Here is a 9,882-nt window from a genome sequence, read left to right as displayed (position 1 = left end):
AATGAATTACTAAGTGGGTTGAGTCCAGAACAAGGCCAAAGAATCCTATACCCTCTTGGCGTATAAGAGTATGTTTCCTTTTTTTTTTAAGTTTCCTTCTGCTCTTTAAACCTTTTTCCTTGCAAAAAATATACTAATGGCAGCTCCTCCTGAGGCACAGATTATTGAAACAATATTTCTTGCACTACCTAGTTAATTAATTAGCACCCCCACATTTTTCATTGATTAAAAACCCCTCCAATATTAGAACAGAGATGAACGAACAGATGATCTGAACAAACCCCCTGATGTTTCCTCTCCTGCCAGGACTTCACTATCTGTATTTACTGAGAGCTGGAAATCAAGAGTTGCTTTTGAAAACTTCTCATTTTCCTACACGTTTTCATTAGCTCCAATGGTGACAGAGGTAACTACTTTACCAGGTCGTTCCAACTTTGGAGTAGGTTTACAAAACATGCAACTGCAAGGGAAGAACTTTGACCGCCTGCCAAGTGGTCCTGACATAACTCCCCCAGACATTTTAGAAACCGAGCATTTTGCAGAAGGTCAAGTTTTCACTCTAATCATTTGCACAGCGAAGGGAAAGTCTCAGTTCCTTCAGACGTCTGGTCAGTGCTTCAGAGTTTTTCTGCATTTCAGATAGGAAGAGATACACTACTTGGAGCATCTCATAGAAACAGCTAACTACTCATACCGTGTCACTGAGCAACCGGCATTTATAGGCAGACTGGAAGAGACATCATGCATTACTAAGAGCAGCAGTTCATCTGTGCTAATTCCTCCACTCCCCCTCCCCAAGTACAGCCTTCCTTCCCTACCTTTGCTATAATACAGCTGCTGTTGGCTCTTGCAGAATGTTTATGCTATTAAGGATAATTACTATCTCCAAGAATTCATCCAAGGGACAACTGTTTGGGTCTCTGACCCGACTCCCTCTGCCAGTCTTTTCCTACAATACGTAGTTATGCTGCCTTTTTGTTTTGGGCTGTTGTACTGTAAAGGTCTGCAAAGGACTTTCTGGAGGTAATTACCTTCTGTTCAGACAGTACAAGGTGTTGTTTGAATTGTCCAGTTCAGAAAAGCTGTTATGCAGTGAGTGGTACTGGTCCTAAGCTTCCTGTCCAAGAAAAGATCCCCTCTGCCAATCCAAACAGCTTAGCTAATCAATGAGAAATGATTTACAGGATGACAAATTCTGCATCATCTCAATGCAGAGCCCAGGCAGTTTCGAATGTCACCACATTTTCCACGTTACCAGTCAAAACCCACATTCTTCTCACCAGTGTGGTGGTAAACTGCTCTACTTTCTTGTCTTAAGAAAAATCTGCACTAAGGAAGCAGCTATTGTCAATACAGTTTCTTTCAATCTACGTCCAGAAATCTTCATTATCTTGTATTCTCTTCACCATCCTTCAGATGCTCTCTCACATTACAGCCCCATTTGCAAGGGCTCCACACAGATGCCATCAATGCTGCGTCCTGTTGGCCATGAGGGAAGCTACAGGATACACTCAAAGGTGAAAAATTTATTGTTTCTGCCAACTGCAATTCAGCCTAAGCCTAAAACAAAACCGAGGTCTTCCCCCACGCTAATACCCAAAACCACTGTTAAGCAGATGTGGTCCAGCATGACTGACTTAAAAAAGCTTTTTTCTGAAGCATTAAATCTGAAAGGATGGTTCTTTTTTCAAGAAAATGCAGTTTTAATGCAATTTTACAGACTATCACTGCACCCTGTTTCTTGCAGGAAGGGGAGTACAGTGGCTGATCAGTTTAAAAAGATGATGGTAAGACATCTCGGGTCTTGCTTTAAGTAATGAAAATGCCACAGAGAAGTAAAGGAGGAGATCTGACAGGTATTTTTTTGTTTGTTTTCTGTACAAGAAGGTAACTTGAAAAATGAAGCCAAAAAAGTATCTTAGCTTCCCTCATCCCAAAGGCAGTTAGGCTCATTCCTTTCCTTCCTGAGGAACAGACTACAGTCTATGCTGAAAACAACAGCCAGTCAACGAGAAACGCTCAGATCTGCCCCCTCACACAGCCAGAGCACATCCAGCATTTGCTCTTTTCTACTTGGTTTTAACATTTAAGCATTGGTTTTAATTTAAAACCAGAAGCTTTAGCTACATTTCATTTCTTAGCCCATCTGGTTAAGAACCTATTTCTGTGGATAGTTTGTCACCCATCTTCATTCCACTAGACAGTATTTGTGGTTATGTGGTCATTTCCTGTGTCTCTAGGACCAAGGGGGGAGCTAAACCATCTTGTCTTGGAAGCAAAGTAATGTGTTTCACTTTAATTCTATATAAAGTTACACCAGAGATAAACAATGGCAGAGCTGTTGATGACTTTTACAGGTTTAAGTTCTCACATGCTCAATTTCCTTTTAAAGAGGCAACATGTTGCTTCAAAGAGCCTCCCACCTGACCAGGGGACACTGGGTCTGCAGCTGTTTCTACTAAAGATCAGCACCTCTAGGCCAGGCTTGAACTTCATAACAATAAAACATGAAAGGTTTATCTTACAATAAAAACAAACGAACATGGAAAAGCTAAGGGCTTGATCCATACCGGGCACATTTTCCCCTCCCTTTCTTGCATGACAGACTCTTTGGTGGAAAAGGCCACAGGAAAGAGTACAACACATTTATCACCTCCTCTGACAGTTTAAAATGTTTAACTAGAAAAACAGTCTCTCTTCCACCCTACATCTATCACTTCAGTTTAAACTCATTTACACTCAGCATCAACAGGGGACAGGAGGGTTCTGTGGACATCTCACTCTTGCTCCTCAGTAAGCGTCCCAGCCGTAGGGACCAGCACAGCCACACGGAATTGGTATTAGGCACAAAGCCCAGTCTTCACAACTTTTTCATTCTACTTTTTTTTTTTTTTGGCTCACACAACTTCCAAGAAAAATGTCATGGTACCTCTCAAATTAATCTAACACACAGAAGAGCACGCGCCGCATACCCAACAGGACATCATAAAAGTGTCTCAGAGAGAAACACAAATCTTCAGGATGGGCTCCTGCCCCGTAAGAACATCTGGGAAAAGCTTTTTCTATAAATTTCATCAAAAGTCCCTCCAACAGCGATACTACATGGTTCTTTCCTAGGCTACCCAAGTAGCTCTGGGCTGAAGCAGCTATTAAGACTGCCACACCTAGCTACACTTTTCTTCAATAGCTCAAAACTTAAAATAGAAGGAATAAAATATGCTCCCTGACATCTGGCAAATGTGTTGCTGTTACTATAGCAGCTGGAAGTTTTTAAACTACTTAATAGTTTTCTTTTTGTCATCAGATTATTTTCCTCTGCCGTTTCTTACACACAAATACAAAATACAGAGCTTCAGCCTCTTCTTCTTCAGATTCTGTTAATTTACAATTAAAAGAACTAAAGGATTGAAATAAAATGAAGATGGCCTCTTGTTCTAAGAAAAGAGCAACCACTCTGTACAGACAAGACTCTCTAAAATAGGTCAGGGACTAGTCCCAACAGAGATTTCTTCCCAACTAGAAAGATAGCTCCCATTAAGATCAAGAAAATCTACTGAGCTCAGTTAGCTCCTCTCTGGGGACAGCAACAGCAACAGCTCCAAGGTCCAACAGCAGATCTCATCCATGAACCTGATGCACTGGAAGTTTCAAATGGGCATCAGCTCAGGCCAGCACTCAAATTTGCTGTAGGTAAGGAAATACCCAAGAAAAGCCAAGATCTTCAAAACAAACAAAAAACACAAGCAACTCTCAAAACTGTGTTCTCCTTGCTGTTGTAGGGTGTCCCGTCCTGCACCCCTCCCATCCCACTTTAAGAAGATACAGCCAATTGTTGCACAAAAGTGGTGAGGAGATCCTTCTTCATACACCAGGACCTTTATAGGCAGCACTTAGCACCAGTTAGAAATCCGAGACCATGAAATCACTTATTTACAGCAAGAATTAATTTTAAGCAGACTCTTAGCAAGGTTTTTCATGGCAGAAATCAGATTTATTTATTTTTTTTCAAACACCAACTTTGAAGCTTTCATTCTCAGCTCCCCTGTTGTGTGGATTGTTTACATAAGCAGACAGAAAAATGAGCAAGGACACTAGAGGAAAACATAGTGAAACTATATACCAAGTACTCGAGGAAGGAGGAGGGAAAAAAGTGTGTTTTGTTTTCTTCTGGCATTTGACTGTAGTAACACAGAATACTTGAAATGACAGAATATAAATATCCAAATACAGTTAGAATACAAAAATCCTGACATGCTTTCAGGGGCCGCTTTCACCCTTAAGCACCCCTGCAGTTCAACCAGTGCCCAAAGGCTAACCTTAGATAAATATCAGCACTTTTGCAGATAGACACACAGCAGCAGGAAGTATCCCATGATCTCCCAAGAAATCACAGTGATAGTCTCAGAGTGGACCAGAAACTTTTCATCCTCACACTAGGGAATGAGCCTGGGAGAGGAGAGGGCACAAGCATTTCCCTCTTTTGAAAGGGAGAAGAGTGAAAGCTGCTCTTTGAACAGACAGCTCAACAATATCTCACCAAGCTTTTAGACAAAATCAGGGTTGCACTCACTTCAGAAGCACGTCTATAAGAAATTAGCAAGATACTCATAACACAGAAAATACAGAAACTCTACCTTGTCTTCTTGCAATGAAATATTTCACTAATTAAAACAAGAGCATTGCTAAAAAGTTTTGCTGGAGTAAACACATCCACATTTAGGGCCTAACTATGAGGGTTGGCAATCATGCTTCTTCATGCCCATCCTGTTAACCATTAGTGACGTCTGCTGGCCCAGCTAAGAAATAGAGGCAATTTAGAGCAAGAAGTGTTATGGTGGCATCTCACCAGCAGAAATGATAAGGGAAGAAGCCTGATCCTTATCAAATCTCTCGCTATCCATTTATCATCAAGGATTTATCAGCACCCCAGAAGGATTCTCCTCAGAGAACTAAATCTGATATAACAAAGAACAAAGAGTTGTTCCCACCTACTGCTGTAACATCTCATGGACCAAACAAGCAGTGTAGGGTATCACTTGGCTACAGTCCCCTTCCCCTGGACAGTGTCACTGTGTGCCACCTCCCAAAGAAGGCACAGCTGGCATCTTATCAATGCACTAATGCAGAGGACAAGGAAGTCAGTGCACGTTGGATTCATTTCCAGCAGAGGAGATCTTAAATAGTCTGGGGCTTTAAATGGCTGCACTCTCAGAGAGATATCACAAAGCTCTCCTTTCAGGTTCTCCTGCACACCAGCAGTATTGCCAAGAGCAGAAGGGTTGAGCAGGGTGTCCCCAGCATCACCCACAGCTTCAGCTGGTGACCTGATGGGTGCACAGAGGCAGGGCAGAGTTTCCTGATTCAGTGGGATGGCCAGCCAAGAGCAACAGCAGGACACAATGCAGTCAGGAGAAGAGACCTGGATTCCTAAAGACTTTCCTGTCTTTTTTTCTTCCAAAAGAAGATAATAGCCCTTTAATTTGTAGGCAGTCATTGTACTCAGAACTCTGCTAACAACATAAGTAAATATTGCTGTTAGATTTTTTGATTAAAAGCCTATTCTCAGAATAGCATTTGTCCACCTCTTCCAAATGAAACATTTTTTGTTGGCTGTACTGCCTCCCTGCACAGCCTAAGCCATAAGCAGTTAATATTTACACTACTTGTTCTACTACAAGATACAACTAGTAGAACTCGATCTTCTCCTGTACAACAAAGGAAAATAACTTGGGGTGACAAACAAAGCTCACATAACAATGCAGTTGTGTGCTCACATAATATTCGTGTTCTCCAGTATTAAAATAAAATTCCAAATGAAGAACGAGTCTTTTGACCCAGTAGCTAAGACTGGATGGCCACGTTACAATTGTCAAGCAAAAAAAAAAAACCCACTTCAAAACAGGAATTTCAGGATTTTTGTATATTTAGAGAAAGTCTAATCCAGTTTTCAGAAAGTATAATCAAGTTTTATCATTATATAGACTGACTTTATCCTATTCATAACCATGTGAAGGATTATTTAAAAATACTGACATTGCAATCTATACAATGATTCTTTCTGAAATATTCAATCTGGGGAATGACACAAACAACACAATTTCACCCTTGCCATTAACAGAAACAGCTATTCTAGCAGGCCAGATGATGCAAACCAGAAGAAATAATGTAACAGTTGCAGGAGAACTGAAAGTGCCCTTTTCTTTTAAAAAATTCCTATTAGATGGAAATTAGAAGCGCTTTATTTTCAGATGTCAAAACAGAGGATTAGAGGAAAATTAACATTACTACACTGGGTTATTTACAAGCTTCCAGGCTAAATTTTGGTCAAACACAGACATACATCAAAACATCTCTAGCAAAAAAAAAGAATGAACTTCAGCACAGCAACTTAACAAACGAGCCAAGAAGCCAACAGCTTTCCTAGGATTAGGAAATACCAGGTAAATATCAGGTAAATTACAGTGTTCAAATAATTTCAAACTACAACAGTTTCAAAACAAACCAAGACACACAGGCACACAACTCTCCTTCCCCTTACACACATACTCTTTATTGCTTCCCTGTTCCCTGGAAACGGCATACAATAATAATTTGTCCAAAATTATAGCCTCACAGAGAAAAAACCAACTCTGTCAGTCCTTCATGAGTAATTGTCTTTCCAAATGAACAGGCACGAAGTACTAATCAGTTAAACAAACAAACAAACCCTTTAAAAAGGGTGTGAAGGCAATAGGATGGAAGGAGACCACAATACTATTTACTTCCCCGTCTCTGCTCTGCGGAGCTCTACCCATGAAAAGGAAGAAATGGTTGTGAAGGCTGGAGAGGACACAGGAGTTTATAAAGCTTTGCAAGCTGGGAAGAAAGCCACTGTAGTTTGATTTTCCTTCCCCACACATAAAACAAGTGACTTTTGTGATGAGTAAGAGAAATCAGTATCAGGAGGAAAGATGGAACAGAAATTTAAATGGTTTAAATGATTGCACGGGTGAAACATCTTGAGAACGGTGCGAGGTGGAGCCAGCGTGATCTGGATCACCCATCAGAGAAGCCCTCTGGTCAGCCGAGAAAGCACAACCCAGCCCACTGCACACAAAATACTGTGGCTACAGCTAGATTTAGAAAGGGAAAGGGAACAAAAATACCCAGGCCCATCCTCATCGTTAGCAAAACAAATAAATGTCAGTCCTAATAAAAAGGAGGCGAGCACATAAACTCCCTTTAACAACATTTGGATGGTCTGTGCAGCCAGACAGAGGTTTACAGTACTTAACTCTTTGAAATTAAATACTCTCTTAACAACGCCTGACAACATATTCTGTTTTGAACTAACAGGAAAAAGAGTTTGAATACTAAATTACAAGATGAACACAGGTAGTGACCAAGAGGTCAAAAACATAATACAGGATTTCAAAAGATGTAACATAAGATAAATATGTATTTTGGATATTTTAGTGGCAAGAGATCAAGTTTCTTCCAGGAGCTTGATCTCCAACTAAAACAGTACAGCGTAACTACAAACATCACAGCCAACTACAAACACACTGGTTTATGCAACTGGAGTGGAAATCCTGACAGACTCATACAAGATAGGACAGGCTGCGTAACCACCAACTAATATTTAAAAACATATTATCACTAATAAAGTCACCCTGATAGCTGCTGCCTCTCCTTCTCACTCTCTTCCGTTTCCCATGTTCCCTCAGTCCTCAAATTAATCCCCAGGAGCTGTCTCTACAGTTCTCACAGACACCGGAAAACCGTCGTGCGTGCAAGGCTTCACAAGTCCAGTGCTTTCCTTGATTTACAGGCTCTGGAATGGGAAAATACAGGCCTAATCCCAATGTTTGTTTTTCCCCAGCCATTGGCTGGAAAGCTCTCTCTTGCAATAGCACTCAGGAAGGATATAAAGGGACGTATGGGAAGGAAACTGTGGCCACCAAAAGGAAAAGTCCGACAAAGAACTGAGGATTTGGTAAACTACATCCTGCACAACAAGCCATTAAATTCTCAAGTGAAAAACTGTATTTATTTTCTTTCTTTCTTTCTAGTATAACAACCACCCTTGATAGTTTATTGGAAACTCCAGCAAACTTTGCAGTGATGTTACAAAAACAACCATCACAACCAGGCAGGTTTTTAGAGTCCCTGCAGAGAAAACAATCATTTCCACTGAGAAAGTTTGTGTAACCAGTACCCAGTTAACAGTTTGCGTAGCCAGGCCACCGACTCACTTCACATTTAAAGGCCACTGTTATCTTCAGCCACAAACTAGGGGAGTATGAAGCCACTTCTGGGTTGTTCTGACTCCCAAAGTTCACACCAAGTCATTTGTTGTTAATACCACGGAGGTGGTTGTGAGCACAGACACTTCAGGTACTGGATCAATCGTAAAAGCACGCAAAACAGAAAAATGGTACCACACCTGAAGAGAAACGTGGCTGAGGCCACCACACCGGGCTCAGTGACAAGGATAAAAATAAAGATATTTTATTTTTAAATTAAAACATTTTTTAATTTTTTAAAATTTCAAGCAATCTAATGAAAAACATTAATCTTACAGAGACCTCTACTCAATGCCATCATGAAGTTGACACTGTGAATTCTTGGTCTAGAGCATTAGTGCAGAAAGTCTAAGCACATTTTCTTTCTTCTCTTGTCACCTGAGGATGGAAGGCCTGCTTAAGAGAAATGCTGCATTGAAATCAACCCTGTATCCACTTCTTTCAGCCTCCCAGAGAGGCTTTCCATGCACAGGATTCCTACATATACACGTACAACTGAAGCATGGAGTAAGTTCTTGTTTATAATTTGGCATACTTAATATTTTATGATAAAGCAACCAATGCTATGGAAACATAAACATATCTGGATATGTTTGTCAGACAAACCTGAATAGAATTTCAGAAGGCAAAACATTGCTCTGAAGCACTTGACACTTTTCAAAGGTCTGTTATAAACAATGGAAGTTTCAGTTTACTTAAAATTATTAAACATCTTCTCTAATGGAAAAGTATTAGGCAACTAAAAACCCCGAGTTCCTCATCAGCTTGCAACCATAAGGCCACTACAGCAACAAGAAATAAACATTCCCATTTCTCAGATATTATTTATGGTTCTAAAAGAGACTTCTGCACCAACATGGAACACATACCTCTAGTGTCAGATACTTCACTTCTTGCTCTATACATTGCATTGAAAGATTTGCTTTGGTAAATGTGCTTCCTAAAGCCACAACCTCTGTCTAGTCAGTTTGACAGCCTGTTACGTGAAGAACACTGAACTGCACACACACAATTATGATCACTCCTAGAACTCTCAGTTCTAAGTGAAATGTTATGAATGGTTTCCTGCAGATCTGAAACACCTGCACGCATGTGCACAGTCCTAACTTTAAGGACAAGTAAGAATGCAAGAAAATCAATGGAAACTGTTCCCCTACTTAAAGAAAAGGCACAACTGTCTGCAGGGTTGGGATGCTGGACAGAAAGCTTCTCAATGTCAAACTGTGCACGCTGTACTAAGTAACACATGCCAAAGCGATCAGCGTGTCACACTGCGGATTGCTTTTAATAAACACAGCCCACCTCGTACACTGAGTGATGTGAACAGCTCTGCAGAAACAGATTTTGAAAACCAAGCCGTCATCACAGCGAAACTAAAGGCGGGCAAGGTCGTAGCACTGAAGGACCCGTTTATGCCTCCGCGGGGCCCATTCATTCAGGGCAGGAGCCGTCCCGCCGGCCGCAGAGCTCAGCGCAGAGGGAGATTTCCCACGGAAACCTCTCACCTTCATCAGAGGGAGTAACCAGAGGTCAGAAATGACCCTCAGCTACCGGATCGCGGGTAAGCCGAGGCCGGGCCAGGGAGAAGAGCCCCGGA

The sequence above is a fragment of the Antrostomus carolinensis genome, unplaced genomic scaffold, assembly GCF_000700745.2.
Source record: "Antrostomus carolinensis isolate BGI_N321 unplaced genomic scaffold, ASM70074v2 scaffold24410, whole genome shotgun sequence".
NCBI classification, from domain to species: Eukaryota; Metazoa; Chordata; class Aves; order Caprimulgiformes; family Caprimulgidae; genus Antrostomus; species Antrostomus carolinensis.
This window is presented reverse-complemented; position numbering follows the sequence as displayed.